Below are 17,736 nucleotides of genomic sequence, written 5' to 3'. Positions count from 1 at the left end.
GAAAATTCACAAGAATACTGCACTAAAAAATTTGTCGACGTGCCATAGTCATTCGAGGTAAGATACGGGAGAAAATGCGTAATGCGAAGTGGGATCGGTTTGTAAGCTCCACATACAATGTGTCGCAGCGTTGTTCCCGTGTAATTAAAGTCGGTGACAGGTGGTAGGCGAGACACTGATAGATGCGTGTGACGTGGTTAAGTATCAATTAATTGACAGAGCCTGAGATAAATTGATTTATGGCAGTTTCACAGCTGTAACACGTTCATTGTTCGTTCCCTTCGTTTCCATTGTCTTATAATTTACACGGAATGGAAACGGGACAAGCGAGAAGAAGATGAAAACGACGGATTGTGTTACATGAGTTACTACACCAGTTACCAGTTGTTGAAACAAGTCGCGTTACACGCGTTCAAATCTATCCTGAAATTAATGGGCCGCTGATAATTCACACCGCCGTCGATAAATTCCTCCTTTCGCTCTCTGTGCTACCCTTGCTTTCTTTCTCGACGAAGAATTCGGAATCGGTGCCTGTTCCGATGAATAAATCGTCGCTGATGTCATTTATATTTTACGCGATAACGTGCAAGGTGTGTTTATTTGCAGGAATTAATAAACGATTGAAATTCAGAAGCAATTCTATAAACGCGAGGTCTTCTATCTAGAACTTTTGTATTCTTCTCATGTTCATTCGTTAAATGTATTGTGAAATCACTGTGCATTGCAAGTTACACGAAAATTTATAGAAAATGTTAGCAATTTTAAGAATTTTCTATCAACTGAAACGAAGTAGAGTGCTATAGATCTCCACAACGTCAATTTCGAATCTGTAACAGATTCGATATTGATGTATCTGATGTACTGATTTTCAATCATTATGACATTCAAATTCAGTGTAAATGGAGAAAATGTATAATTTATTTTATGATGTTGAAATTTTTGATTCGTATAAAAAGAATTATTTAACACAATAATTTTAGCATTACTATGGCTATTTAATCTACGACCACAGGTCAACCTGATTTTTAATCGTTACGAACTTACAAGGAATGTTCGCGAACGGTCCACCGCCGATTTTCCGATATAGTTCTCATTTTAAATCACGACATTAATCTCCACGCTAGGATTAATATAATCAAACTTCAATCTCTGGTCCACAATCAATTTTCATCGCCAAGGTTCCAAAATTTTATTAAATACTCCTGGTATAAATCCGGATATATAGATGAAAAACCAAATGCATTCCAGAATCCTGTTGAATACTGCTATTCTGTTGAAAATGAACCAAGATGCCATATTTGCGGTGACGTGGCAATAATTAAATGCGCATGGTGTAAGAAATCTTTATGTCTCAAACATTTTTTCGACGAGTACCACTATTGTCGAAACTACATAGAATAATTGCTATACACACTGTATGTACTTATAATTTATAAATCGCTCCACCTTTGCCACGATGTCATAGGTGAATAATAAAAACAATTAATCCTTTCATTGCTGTTAAGAAACTTGTTACTGTCATTGTTATTTGTTACTTGTTACTGTATAATTTAGTGCAAGCCTACAGTGCTTCATTAAAATCAAAGTTAGAACGGCTACTACCATAGTGGATGTGTGCGCAATATGTAAATCATCAAAATCTGCAAAACTGTAAGAGGCAATTTTAAAATGTTATATACTAATGGATTTGGAATAAAATGCTCGTCATTTTTTGTCATTATGAAAATTTCAATAAAATGAAAAATTAAGTTAATAAATTTTTTTTGTTACAAACAAACTGTATTTTGTTAAATTTTTTAACCTTTGAAAGGGGTGTTTTCACCCCTTAAACTCGAGTTACCGCAGCTAAAAGAAAATACGTGTCGATTATTTTTGGCTGCTTTATAAGTGTACAAAGTTTCATCAATATCGAAGCCGGACCGTTCGCGAACATTCCTTGTAAGATAGAACATTTGTATCAAATACAATGTGCGCGCTCTCTTACAGAGATACGCGATCTCATTCGTAGCATAATTAATTACTATCGTCGATAGTCACTGCGTTTCTTTCAAACTTCTACTCGCGAGTAAATACGTCGATTAGGCTCGTTGGTTCTTCCGAGTGATCGAGAATTTCCCGTTTCTATTAATTTCTGAATGTTGATCGCGATTGATAATTTGTTAAATACTCCATTAAGGGAGAGCGTGAAATTTTTAGACTCTTTGAATATTGCATTGAAAACGAGGAAATGAGAAAATGATCAGACGAATGAGAAACGCGTATAGAACTGCCAGTAGGGCCCTTGCTATTGTCGAGTCCCTTGCGTAGTCACCTCCTCGTGGTGGGACCTGGTAATTGGTATCCTTTTCCAAAGAAAATTCTCACTTTTGCAAAGGGATACCAAGCTAAGGACTGCGCGTACTCTGATTCTCACGAATGCAGAGTGGACTGCGGGTACTAAATAGTTATATTCCAAGTTGAGAGCGTTGTAACTTCAAGTTTAATTCAAAACTGAAAACTACGTGTGCGCTCTATTATAGAGATTCTGCTTTTTCTACTTAATGAAATATTTCCCTACTAATTTTCCTTAAAAGATTGCTTAAAATTTTCCGAAATATTCCCTAAATATTTAGACTACTAAGGAATCAGTAGAATCGATACCTAAACGCTTGCAGGCCATCATAGATGCATATGATTATACAACAAAATATTAAAGTTAGAATTGTTACATTACGAAGACAGAATTAAACAATAAACGTAATTCCATTTTACTGTAATCAATCTTGCATTTCCTATGCCGAGATATGGCAGGTAAGGCAACGTTTCGATTTAAATATGATAGGCTGCAAGAACGATTTCTGTATATTTAAATTATTTTACAGAAACTATATTTTCTATAATCGTAAAATTTCAAGGATTCCTATTTTTTAATGGCTTCAGAAACAATGATTTTTGGGCAGAAACCTTAACTATCACCTAATCAGCCCCTCACGTATCGAAATGTTGTTCTATTCATTTGTTAAAAAAATTAATAAACGCGGATATATAGTCTACCGGTCGACAAATAAGCTAACAAAGCCTATTAATCGATTGCCGCTGATCAATGTATCGACACAGTAAACAGCTAACACTGAGACGTACAGTCAGCAGAGAACCTCCTAGATCAACAGGTTAACTCGTAAAATACTTCTGCACAGCAGTGCACGTCGAAAGTAAAAGAGGACGAAGACCGCTCCAGCCAAAGGCTGTCACCTCTTCCAAACAGGAGACTCTCGACCACCGGTGCCGCGTGGAACAAGAACCAAAAAGGGGGAGGTATTCCGACGAGAAAGAGGCTGCTTTTCGAGGTGGTCCTTACGGAGGATTGGGAAATGCCGAGTCGAACGCGTCTGCCTTTCTTTTCGTTCACCTTCGCCGCGGTGCATCGTCTTTTCTCTTCTCCATTCGATCACGTGTGCACAGCGAAGGAAGAGAGAGACGGTCCCCGTTACGTGCGTATTGAACACCACCGGGAAGAAAGTGAAAGAGAGAGAGAGAAAGAAGGGAAAAAAGAAAAAGAGTGAAAAGCAGGAGAAAAAGAAGGGGAAGGGACGAAAAGAAAGAAAAGAAAAAACGAGCTGGAAGGAAAGACCCAGTACATCGTTGGAGGATATTTGCGCCGAAAGCGGCATGAGCAGCAGATTGACGGGCGACCACCCGGGCCAGAATGGGTCTTGCGTGGTCCTCGAACGGCGCGACAACCTTCTTTCCTCCTCTCGTTCTATCCTCGCCCTCGCGATTTCGTCCCTGTCGCGCCTCATTGTCCGGCAGAAATGCATCGGACCATCCGGGCCCAGCTTAACGACGTCCACTCGCGTCTTCGGTAGGTCCCGTTTCCGAGCAAACGGCTCTTTTATGCGTCCACTCTCATCCTACACGCTCTCGCGGTAGTTCTCCGCCGTTTTCCACCGAGAAAACCGTCAGCGGAGAGAGAGAGGGCTTACGGACACCGATAGGCGGAGTTTTATTCGCCGCGGAACACGCGTTTTACGCGTTTGGTAGCGACTTGTACCCGTAGTCGTCGTTTCAGTTGAGAAAACTAGATCGTCGCTGTTCCCCTAACCTCCGCGTCGCGCTCTCCACGGCTCTCCGTTCGAATCGTAAAGCGGGAAATTTACCATCGTGATAAAAGTCGAGAATTTATCATCGTCTCGGTGTTTAAATTTTTTATTACGATCTTAGTTGCCGTTAAGAGCCGTAAAGTTGTTTTATACCGCGGCCTTTTATCCCATTTCCCGCGCTCTCGACAGCACCGCGTCCAGCAGAACAACGAGGTAGCCTTTCAAGCACACGTGGGAGGAGGGATGGAACTTTTCGAACGCGATTTCAACCCCTTGAGCGCTCGCGCGCCAATTTAAATTCCTTATCGCGCTTAGGCTTAATTGCCGCTTCTCGAGCACTCGTAAACTTGTACTACATCCCTCCTTCTCGTTTGTTCCCCTTCTTCTACTATTTATTTCCGTACTCTCTTTCTCGTTTTCGCGAAATTCCTACGGTTGCCGGGCAGAGAGATAGGTTAAAAGCGTTCCTTAAGACTTGTCCCGTCGCTATGCCGGAGATATTCGCGCATTTTCGAGTAGTGTTTATTATGCGGTACGCATGAGTTTACGGCGTTCGAATGAGTTCCCGTGCACGTCGTTTGGTCTGGTTTTACAACTTCTTCCGGAGTTTGACGAATTCTTACGATGACAGCGTTGCTGCGTCTGTTGTGTTAATAGTTCGGCTTTAGTTGGTAATTAGGTGTGTATATTACGCGAGTTAGGTATTCTTCGGTTGTTTACGAGCCGGTTTTCCGTGGAAAGTATTAGAGTGTTAAACGGCGAGGGTAAGAAATTGAATTTCAAGATTCTGTGGAAACTATTGCTTCCCGGTTGTAAGTTGAACAGCGGTAATGCTATGTTTTGTGAAGAAAAATAGCCTGCGCGGAAGATAGTGTCGATTTTCTGTAGCTGAAGCGGAGAATCGTGCAAGCTTTCGAGGAATTAAAGTGTCAATTTGTCAAATAAAATTGTATTTAACAGATTCTTGTAATCAACATATGACAAATTTGTCTTTTTACTGCATTCGTTAAGTAATACGAGGAAGAGATGGCTATTTACTTGTATGTGAATATAATTATGTAAATACATACAAAAACACTTTACACTCAAAGCTATATAGTAGGGTTTTCTCGATTTATATTAAATCAGTTCTCAACTATTGACGTTCAATCGTTCACTTTTCGCTCGAATAGGCATTACAAACGACCCCAAATGTCAATGTGAATACGAAAGACAGGACATTGACCATGTATTGTGGCAATGCCCGCTATTCGATATCGGAGAGTCAGAGAACCACCCTTCATCAGAAAATTACATAAAATGAACTACCCTCCTCCATTGTCACACAGTAGAGATTTGTGACGCCGTTCACTCGTTCCTAAAAAGCTGTAAACAATCTGTCTAAAACGTTGTACCACTTTGACAATTTTTTGTACACGCGATGTAATGCAAAATAATCTCAAGAGAGATTATAAAAAAAAATTTAATTGCAATATTAATTTCATATTAATTGCAAAAATGTGTTGGATAAGTTTTTACGATGGCTGCGTTCATACCAAACAATTGTGTTCTTATTTAGATATTCTTAGAATACCGGAAATATACAACGTGGTAATGTATATATTAAGAACTAAACAATATGCAATTAATTTTTTAAATTTTGGACAAAAGCTAAGTTATGATTTTTCTTCTTGAAAACCATGGAGATATTCCTGGAATACTGGAGACAGTCAAGGTGGTAATTCGTATTAGCCCACCCTGTATATATTAAGAACTTCACAATAAAGGTATAATTAATTTCTCAAATTTTGGACAAATGCTAATTTATCATTTTTGTCCTTGAAACTTATGGAGATATTCTTAGAATACTGGAGACATTTAAGCTGGTAATTTTTATTGGTCCACCCTGTATACTTTAAGAACTAAACAGTATATAATTAATTTCCCTAAATTACGATTTTCCTTCTCGAAGCTCGAAACACGTCGTCCTAAAAAAAAAATGACGTTCCAAGATTAACGATGTTCGCAATCCATCCTAATCTACAATACATCTAACTCATAAGCTAATTGATAAAAAACGAAGCACATACTCGGTGTGACAAAAGTAGGTATCTCTCATACTGTTCATAAACAAAACCAACTCGTTTCATCCATTGAAAACGTAACAAATCCTCGGCAATTAGAAGGTTAAACGTGGTTACAGGCAGTCATCAAGTTTCGCGTATCTCTTCCACCTTCCATTTCGTTTTGCGATTCGATTAATATTCATCGCCTTCGTCAGGCTTGTCACATTAAAAACAGATCGATCATCTCGAGCAACGCCGGTCGATCTTCGATCGCCCGGCGAATTCTCTCACGATTCTTTTCGAAAGCGGCCGATCTCGATTCGTTCTCGTAATAGGAGCACCATGTCCGAGCCATCTATCCGGATTTATCCTCCGCGAGACGCATTCGCCGTTAGCGAAGCGAGAAAAAGAGAGAGCGCGGAACCAGTTCGTCAAATTTTTGGCCCGATCGAGTGCACAACAATAAAACACCAAGGACAAACGCGCAGGACCACCGTTCTGGCTGCTCTCTCTTCCATCCACCTTTGGGACGGTCTCCCGTCGATGCACAGACTCTTTGAACGGACGGGAGACACGAGGGGTCACGACGATAATAATTAACCCTGATACGGTCTTCGGGTCACTTTTGACCCATCGCTTTCTTGGTTTTTTTTTAATAACTTTTGCTGTTATCAAGTTTATATTTTCTTAACGTTGTGTTAAAAGTTTATTGTCTAGGTTTGTATGGCCTGCTGGGTCTTTGGGTCATTTTTGGGCCATTTTTGGGTAATTTTTGGGTCATTTTTGACCCAAGTCGACTAGGGTTATAGTTTAAATGGCTGATTCCATGATTTCTTTTCTGGGCGACAAGAAATGTTACGATATTGGTGCTTTGTATATACCTTCATTCGTCTTTTGGCTGTGTAAAATGGTAATAAAAACTTGAAATGTTCGCAACATTCGGAGTTACATGCCGTGGCATGGGAATATCCTTGCGTACTTGTTCCAAGGCTGGCGACTTTTCTATCGATAAGAAAGAATTGAGTCAAGGGTTTTTTTCATGCTTGAGAGTGTCGCTATCGCACCAACGATGATCCTAAAAGTAGCTAATTACACTCCTGTTCATACACCTAAGTACTACTTAGGATCACTTAGTGAATATGAAACATAATGAAATCTGCTGAATTCTAATGGAATTTATTGTACCGAACGCTGCTGAATTCTATTAAAATCTACTGTATTCTACTAATATCCATTGAAATCTTTTGAAACCTACGGAAATTCGAATGAATTCTATTGAAATTTACTAAAATTATTTTCTTCGACAAAAAAATGAATTATTCGACACACAAAATTTCTTACAAAATGACACTAACTTTGCCGCAGAAATGTAATTTCTACACATATCATACATAACGGGTGTCCTAATACTTACGAGCGACAGTGTATTATAGGCACTAAAAATTGCAAGTTAACGAACCGATAATTAGGTACTTTTATTTGACGAATAATTAAAGGCGTTTTATCTCTCTGTAATATAATACATCAGCTCTCTTTTGGATTTCATATCCAGAATTAATTATCAATTTCTGAGCTTTTATAATAAGCACACTTGAAAACCCGACATTACGCATTAATCTAAAGAATTCAATTCTAATTGCTGCTGCTGCTGCTGCAAAAGTATTAATAAAACAACAGTAGACTTAAAACAAAAGAAGTTGTCTGTTTGTTAAAACACCTTCCACATTTCCTCCTGCTCGTTGAATAAACCTCTCACAAACCAACTACAAAATATTCTCCTTTCCCCCATACTTGCAAGGATAAACTTCCAAACCAGCCAAACTACGATCCAAACTTATCGACTCTTCCTCCACCCATTGCCCCTCTTCTTACATCGACGTACGTACACCTCAACCCTAAAAAGAGAGAAAGCCCCCCAAAAAGAAGGAAAAAAGGAAAAGGAATAAAATGAAAAAGAAAGAAACGCGCCTTGAGGTTCGATAAAGCCCAAAAAGCAACCGGGGAACCAGTGATATCTCCAGTACCCAGGGTATAATCGTTGCGTGAGGTTGCACGGTACGAGGAGATATCCACGAGCGCCGAAAATCCAGGCAAGATCCAGAAAGCACAGTCTCGTGTCCGTTCTCGTCTGCCGGTCGTCGCACGTGTGGTCCCACCGGAGTAGATCTAGTCTCTTGTCAGGGATACGCGTTCCTCTTCGTTCCACCGTCCCGGTACGTCGCCGGCTGTCTCTGTTCCGGTCATGTTATCTCGTATTCTTCCGATGTTCCTACCCCGTGTTTCGTCCTGACGCTCGGGTTAGCTTCGAGAAATCGCGTGGGCAGGTAATCGAGTAGGCCCCTCGCGAGAATTTAAGATCGTCGTATCCAGGTTCTTGCGCTTAGCCTCTCCGCCACGTTGTCGCGAGATTAAGCCTCTCTCGGTTCTCTCTCTCTCTCTCTCTCGTCTTCTCGTCGTCTCGCGCGCTCTCAACCACCAGGATAGACGTCCACGCCTGCCTCCGTCGCCCGTGAATTCGTCTTTCGGACGATTTTCGTAGAGGAAGTTGCCGATCCTCTCGATCCCCCGCTTGTTCTCACTCGTCACTATGATAAGGGGAATTATCGGGTATTAGAAGAGGGATTTTTGACTTCTTTACCTTGGAACTTCGTTCATTCGCCTAATTCGAAATTAAAACGTCAACTTCATTATCATCGTTATTTATTTTCTAATTTGATATTAAAGTTTCTCAGATTTGTCATCGAAATGAGTGTGTGGATTATTTCGTCGATTTAAGATGGTACTTGTGTTAGATTCACGGTCCATTTTCTGATTTATTCTCTCAGGAGTAGTCACATTCTCGTCCACAAGTAGATGGGCACTTTGTAAATTGAGGATACGAATAAATTAACGTTGTAGTTACAAAATGAAGGTTATATTGTAAAACAATTACTTTTCCTAGGATTTCACTGAATATCTGCTAAGTGTCTAATTATTTGTAGGCAAGGATATACGTCTGCATTCTATCTTTATTCCGATTTAATGTATCAGTTCGTACTTTTCAACAACGGTAACTTTTTCTTTCCTGATTTTATCCATTTGTAACATCTGAGATTTGTACAATTTCTTCTGGTTACAGTTAATATTTCTTTTTTTTTTGCATTAGTTTTGTTAATCTGTTCAGTAGTTTGGTGGTACTGCTATAATAATAAATTCTCGTTTCTCTTCCCATTACTAACTGGTTACAGTTAATATTTCTTTTTTTTTTGCATTAGTTTTGTTAATCTGTTCAGTAGTTTGGTAGTACTGCTATAATAATAAATTCTCGTTTCTCTTCCCATTACTAATTGTTAGAATTATGGTAATAAATTGAAAGACATTATTTTAATTATGAATCTTCTTTATTTTGATACGCGAGGAAGGCACGTCGCTATGCAATCAATCAAAAAAGAAACATCGACAAGACACGCTTAGAAAAAGAACGTATCAGCGTCACCCATACTAAACAGATGGTTACTATGTTATTTCTATATTTATATTAATCTGTCTCAGTATGTTGATCATTTTTGCTGTTACTATTACACAGACGCATGCTCATTTCTCCTTACAATCCAACACTAATTTAAAGAAATAATACTTAATGAATGTGAGATTACATTGAATCAAAATTCAAATAGAAGATTTCTACACTATTCTGTGTGAAATTTAACAGAAAACTTGGGTGTAACAGAATTTGAAAGATGGGAAAAGTAGGTATAATACTGCAAAACATATACGGAAATTACTTGTGACAATTGTAAGGTTTGAAAATGAAGACATTGTAAAATCAGAATTTGAAGAATTTTTTAATTCGAGGATTTTTACAAATTTGGAATAATAAAACTAGCTAATCGTTAGGAAATGTGTATAAAATCGTATAGAAATTATTTCGATTAAATACATTACTTTTGAGTGTAACTAAAACTTAATTGAAGAAAAACGACATTTCATATGCTATTGTATTTAGTTAATCAACCTAGGAATTACACAAAATTATAGAAGCATCGCTCGAGATGAACACCTTAATCACAGATTCCGAGAAACGTCGTTGATCCCATCTAGATCGAGCATCAAAAGATTTTCCGCAAGCGTCATTCTCGATCTTCAGATGTGTTTATCGACTTGCTTACCGTTATCTCCATCGAGCTGACAAAATGTCAGCGAGTTTCCCTCTTGACCGGTTGCAAAAAGCACCGTTTGACGAGGGTGACACCAGAGAATATCGAGCCCGATCGAGTATACATAATACGCCTCTCTTCTCTCTCTCTCTTTCTCACATCCACCACGACGGTGCATCGCGTCTATGGTCTTTTCTCTCGCAGAGAGCAACAAAAAGAGAAAAGAAGAACATAAAACAAGAAAAGAACAGACAGGGAGAAGAAAGGGAGAGCCTCGATCCTCGTTGGTGCGCTCCTTCCACGAGGATTACAGGTTTGCGGAGAGATCAAGATCTGAGCTTTTGGTGCTGATCGGATGGACGGGTGGACGGACGAGAGCGGGCCGGACGGTTCCCACACGCCGCTTAATTGATCGATTCGAAAATCTTGGTGATCACTCGGAGGATCTGCTCGAGCATTTACCGTAGATCGTGTCCAGATCTTCGTTCGGTCAGTCCTCCCCTCTCGCTCTAATTCTCAGGAGTATAATAAATTCCTTCAGCCCTCGTCTCCTTCCCGTTTCTTCTTCGTTCGTCGTATTTGCGTTTGCTTCTATCTACTTTCTCTCCTCTCTCTCTCTCTTTCTCTCGCGATCGTTCTGCTGCAGGATACCACGATGCTGATTTACGAGGCAGAGATGAAGAAACGAAACGGAAGGAGGAGCGGAGGAGTAAGAGCGACGAAGGGAGTCGGTCGAGCGGTCGACCGAATATTTCCTAAGATTATGACGTCAGGCTGCCAGTTAGCCGCAGCTTACCGGTGTAATCCGTGATAATGCTCGCCGGAACTCTCCTCCTCCTCCTGCGTCTCGCATCCCTTCTACGGAATAGCCAACGTTACATATTAAACAGTAGATAGGCACAGGTGTTTCTGTGAGCACGGTTTGGGGATGGTTTTTGGTGTCGCGAATAGATGGATCGATGACGTGGAGTTGGGTGAAGACGCTGTGTGAGACACTCAGAAGCCAGAATAGTGTCAAGGTACATGCTTGGTGGTTAATTTTACGCAAATCAAGCGAATTTAATTAATTTTATTTGATGGAGTTAGTCACTTCGACTGCTGAGTATTGTGTATTAGGTGAAAAGTAAGGAAACTGATTGTACTTTGCAACCTTTTAATTGGGATGCTGTCGATTAATTTGCAATTGTAATACATAAAGCAGTGGTATTCTGTAATGTGGAATATATTGGATTACACGAGTAGTTTGTGAAGAACGGTGTTTTTAAAATGATACGGTGTTGATTTATACAGAGTCCGGCAAAAAGACTCGATCTGATCTGTTTAAGACATACACTATCGGCCAAAAGTTTGGAATCACCTGCCAATTTACATTAACGTTGAATCTGCTACTAATTCTTTATTGATTTGAAATCGATGTTCTGGAGATCAATAGCACTTTACCTCATTTCGATTGATTTGAATGAGAAAAAATTCGTTAAAAAATGATTATAAATGCTACCTCCTTCGAGGGAATCTTTGTGCAACTTGCAATGCACAGTGATTCCAAACATTTGACCGGTAGTGTATGTATGCTTTATATTTTTTTCATTAAAGATAATAGATTTAGTGAAATTAATCTATAGCATAAAAGATTATCGTGCAATTTGCTGTAATAGAATCTTTACTAGAATATGTTTATTCTTAGTATGAAAGCTTTTACTTAACAAAATCGTAGGATCTTTCTGTCGGGCCCTGTAGATATGGGTATTGAGGGCGCTAGCAATCACTATTTTCTCGCTACAGTAATGTCTCCACAAGTGTCAGTCCGCAAGGAACCTAAACCTGACACTTGTAGAGTCAGGGACTACGTTTTCGAGCCTCGCGCCCGATATTTCACTGTATTGAGATAAAACAGACGCCCCATAGAGTCGGCCTACCGTTTGACTGCCAGTTGGAGAATTGGCCTGCCGTTTGACTGACACTTGTAGAATCGACCCTACATTTGACTGACACTTGTAGAATCGGCCCTTTTTTTTTTACGTGGAGGTAGGCCGACATTAAATTAATTACTCAATAAGTATTAATAAGTAATTGTTGTTCAAATTATATCGTGTTTGATCTCATTTTCATCAGAAAAATCTCACCAACATGTTAAAAAAAATTTCAGATGAAAAAAAGTAAAATTAAAGAAATTATATTTTTTTATTATAAATTGTCGAGCCGTGAAATCTCGTAAAAGAAACCGAGTGGTGTAGCGTTACACGCTTGACTGACAGGGAGCGAGATAACATAGGCGCAGCAATGACGCAGGCCTTGGCGTAGGACCATCTATACTGACACTTGTAGAGACATTACTGTATATGCTCGCTTGAGTGAGAATGTTTGGGAAAATTTTTGAAATGTTAAGAATATCTATCTACTGTTTTCTATTTATTTCTAATTACTTCATTGCACTCCTTTTTACTTTCTTCTTTCCTTAAAAGAATTTATATGAAAAGATGTATCATATTAACATATTAGTTTTCATTCAATTAATTAGCGCAAAAAGTATGTATTTACATTTACACGAAATAGCATTATGTTCTATGGTAATATTTTTCAACAGAAGAGATTTATGTGTGTAATATTAAAGCATATACCTACCTACTGCAAGATTCCTTTCGATCTTAGGACTTTTATCGAATTTTTTTTTATTAATACAGGGTATATAACAGATTGAAATGATTAACGTGTACATTAGGGACACTTTTAAGTACTGTCATTATAAAATATGAAAACATGTTACTGCTATAAAACTACAAGGAAATTAATTCAAGGACATAGTAATCTGCGAAGAATACCAGATAGCAATTAATTTTTAATTTGACATTTATTTCAGATATTTCCATAATATAGCTGTTTTACTAGACTTGTTAACAACTGCTAAAGAATCTCATTTCCGATCGTCTGCTACCAATTATACCGAGTTTAATGTATTGTATTCGTTCATTTATATATCGCGGACATGTTGCAAATGCATATTTTTAGTACTCCATTTACACAGGTTCTAATTCTCTTCACTTATTCCTTAATAATTGCCAAAATTTGACGCGGTATAATACACTACCGACCAAAAGTTTGGAATCACCGAGCATTGCAATTTACACAAAAATTTCCAGAAAAAAGTCAGCGATTTTGAGAATTTTTTATCGTTCGAATCAATTGATATGAGATAAATTGACAAAAGTATAATTGAGATAAACTTTGAATCTATAAAAAATTAGCAGCATTTAATACCGATGAAATGTGGGAGGTGATTCCAAACTTTTGACCGGTAGTGTATATTTTTTAAATATTTGCAACTGAAATCAACTAAAAACTTCTATTTCTATAGTTTTACTATTGTAAAGAATTTTGTATCATTTTTATTACATTTTATTCTATTTCATTGCTTTTACACCTTTACCATTGTAACGAAATGCTCCTGTCCGCATACCTTGCCTTGATAATTTAATTTTTTGTAATAATAAATTGATTGTAACAGTATAATCAATTATTGGACAAATTTTCTATCGATCGATATTTTCAGGATCTAATTTTAATGGCCAATGTTTATATTCAATAACGATATATTGCAGTGATCATAATAAATCCCCAAATTGATTGTAGTAATACATTCAATTGTCAAATAAATATTTATTTTTTACATTGAAGAAAATTTTCATTATAGGGTAATTCCGGGGGAGATGGACCAGGCAAGTATTTCCTACATTACGCGCCATATGTGGAACGCGTCAGTATTCTTTTGTTTTACGGAAAACGATCGAGAGTGGCTCTCGGTGTTTTTTCTTCCATATCTGGCGGATAATGTAGGAAATACTTGCCTGGTCCGTCTCTCCCGAAATTACCCTATGCATTAACACGTTGAGCTCGGAGCCGATTTCGCTCTGCTTCCCGTTCAGGCGGCACACAGCGGCGATCACTTCGCGAGCTGTTCGGTTACAGAGTATAAACAGAAGATAACAAATGCGCTCACACGGCATTCAGACGAAGAAATACCAATCCGGGTTGATAGAAGAAGTGTTCATAAATTGCAAGAAAAAAGAAGGAGACGTGCGTAACATTTATTTTTTAAACATGATACTGCCGGTCCCACGGACCGACGCCACCCAAACGAAAAGTTCACTGTCAGTCCCCACGGACCGACGCCACCTAAACGGAAAGTTCACTGTCAGTCACCACGGACTGACGCCGCGCTTAACGTGTTAAGTATTTTATTTTTTATATTAGTGCAAAATTTTGACAATGTTAAATAATTGATTTATTTTTCAAATTTATTAATTTACAAGTATATGGAGCACAGATAGTCGCCATTCTAAGAAACTCCATAATACCTATAGCCAGCATCGAATCCATACGAACCCACGAAACGAAGGAAACCAACGGGGATTATTTACGAAAGTAACGAAGAAGAGGTTCGTCTACGTGTAATCACGGTGTCTCGTAGGAGGACTAAAACTCTCGCTAGATTTATCGCGTTTTAATGAGACAACGCGTGCCACTTTCTTTCGTGCAGGGACGTCTTGATCGAGTGGCACTCGATCGTTAATAATCGCCTTTCTTGCCTCGCTGTAAGCGCCGCGGTCGGACACGATCAAACGAGCGGATAATCGAATTCGGGAAGCGTATACGAGCGCCACGCACAAAAGATCCGGCCTCCACGATCCTGCGGATGATGGTCATAAATGGCAAGTTTTGCGAAAGACGCTCGAGAGACGACCGGCCGGTTAAGCCGAGAGAGAACTCGATAAATTCCAAATCTTTTGTGGCCGCTAACGACCACGCGACAGTTAAATGCTTCCCGGGAAAAATATTAGCGATAAATTTCTCTTCGTTGATTTACTGTCGTCGTTTTTAGCTGGTCGCATCGCGGGTTACGCGCCCCCGATGGATTTCTCCTCGGAGAATACTAAATATCCAGGATGTTCCCAGGTTTCGAAATACGGCAAGATATATATGCGAAATATGGCAAGCGTCGTAACGTGTAATAACGAGTTTGAACGAAAGTTCGTAGCGTGTTTTTAAGCGAAATTCAAAGACAATGTTTAGATATTTGTGTGACAGGTTGTTGCACTATCTTTCGCCATCTTTCACGCAGTTTCGTGATTCTGTACTTACAGAACTTGGGATGTTTCTGGGCGACCAACTGGTTCAGATGGTTTGACAGACACTAGGTATTTTTGTTCCAACTCAATGTCTTTCTTTTTGATATTGGAACGGGGGAAATGGTTGAAAAATGCACAGTGAAACTTCTGTATCCGCGGAGATGGATTTTAAGTAGAGTTCTTACTGTACAGATATTCGAGTACACTCGTTATAACTCATAAAGATTTTTATGCATTTATGGAAAATTTGGAGGCACAAAAATACATAGAATGCACATAATAAGCAAAAATATAGTACTCGTTGTAATATTTTGTGAATAAAGAAAATTGCCTATCTAGCTTCTATTTTTTTAATTATACTCATAAGAATATGAATTTGCATAAAAATCCGGATCTGAGTACTCGTGTACCTGGTTTCGGATCTTCTATCGTTTGCCTTTTGCGTCACTTACACATATGTATGTGCTCTTGGTCGTTGCAGATAGACAATTGCCACTCAAGAGAGTGTCTGAATATCCAAATCTAAATCAAGAACGTATCTGGATACTCGGATACTCGAATCTAAATGAAACAATTATCCGGATATTCGGGTATAAATTTTCTGGGTATCTGAGTGTATATCCTATAATCCAGAAGTCTACTGTATTTTAAAATGCATACGTTCAATGTGTTTTGACACCAGCGTGTCTTAAATTTAATAGCAAACTGTATTTAATATAATGAATTTGTGCAGCAATCCTTTGTCATACAATTTCTATCAGAATTTCTGAATTTGCAATCACTGCGATTCTGTGAACACAATTCCAAGTGAAGTCTATCAATTTTTACCAGAATTTCTGAATTTGCAGTCACAGATTTTATGAACACAATTCCAAGTGAAGTCTATCAATTTTTGTCAAATACAGTAGACACCTAGATTGTGAATATTCCCAACGAAATTTTCACAGGCGAGACAACATTTCACCCTCCCTTCCGTCACACAGCCTCCCCGCACGAGTAAAACCATCGAGCGAAGGTGGAATCGCTCGAAGTCTCGAAGCACCTCCAGTAAAAACGAAGTCAAAGCTGCAGCAATAATTTCGTAACAGGCTCGAGGCATAAATCAACGATCGCGTCAATACACCGGTAACAATCCAACAGATTCAATACACACAATTTCCATTTCTCAGGACCACAACCACGCGAGCCCAGCATCACACGTTCGAGCCGCGCTATTCAAGCATTCAAAGAGTGCGCACATTCGAAGCGGACCTCTGTCCAAGAAAAAAAAGGAGCAACGACAGGACGAAAATCAAGGGGAAAAGAGCGGAGAGGAAGAGAAGCGCGAGAAGAGGAAGAAGAAGCTCGAGGCGGGGAATAAGGGAGACGAGACGCGAGAAGAAGACACTAAAGATGACAACAACGACGACGACGAGGAGGACGACGGCGGAGAAGAAGAAGAAGAAGAAGAAGAGGAAGTAGGTAAAAGACGAGAGGTTCGAGCAGAAGGATTTTCGCGTGGGTGTCGCTCGGTGGGCGTCGCGTCTGCCTCGTCGAGAGTGCGGCTGACCTCTGACCTCCTCCTTGAGCACCTCCACTCCTTCCAGCTTCGTTCGACTCTCCTATGCGAGGCTTCTCTCGCATGCAGATGTTAACTCGCGTACACACGGGGCCGGGAATCCAGTGCGGGCCAGCGCAAGACAGAGGGAATAGGAGAAATAAAGGGGGGAGAGAGAAAGAGAGAGAAGAAGGAGAGAAAGACAGGCCGCACCGAGGGAGAATCACGCGTGCAATTATCCTACGCGTGCGTGGGCGACCCCTTTCCACCTCCTCCACCCCCTCCGCCAGCTTCATCACCTTTTGCCCCCTTCGTCTACCTTCTACAGCCTCACTCTCTCTCTCTCTCTGGTTTTTCATCCTCGTCTCACCACTCTATTTTCCGGTATCCTTCTCTCTGGCCGTTGGAAGACGCTCCGGTGCAGGACGAGCACTCGTTGCATAATCAGATTTTTCTCCCCTTCGACGTCCCTTGACCCTCGACCTCCCGCTTTCAGCGTTCCGGGGGCGAGTGTGTGAATCTTTCCTTCCCCCGGTAGTTGGCGAGGGATTTTTGGTCGACAACAACCGAGGCGCCTAGCGTCTAACTATAAGCAGGAATAGGCTAGCGCTCGCGCGCCCCCAGCCATTTTGCCGGGATTTTATCTTAATGGCGAATTGTTCCACGCCGGATACTTACTTGGCTCACGAACACGCTGCTGTAATCTCTACAGTGTGCCACACACTGGCGGTCGAAGGGGATGCTTGATGTAGGTTGGCGAGAGCGAGCTTGTTCGCGGTTACTCTATGGAAGACTTGACGTACGGAATGAGGTAAC

Source organism: Habropoda laboriosa, unplaced genomic scaffold (genome assembly GCF_001263275.1).
Source record: "Habropoda laboriosa isolate 0110345459 unplaced genomic scaffold, ASM126327v1 scaffold523, whole genome shotgun sequence".
Classification (NCBI taxonomy): Eukaryota; Metazoa; Arthropoda; class Insecta; order Hymenoptera; family Apidae; genus Habropoda; species Habropoda laboriosa.
This window is presented reverse-complemented; position numbering follows the sequence as displayed.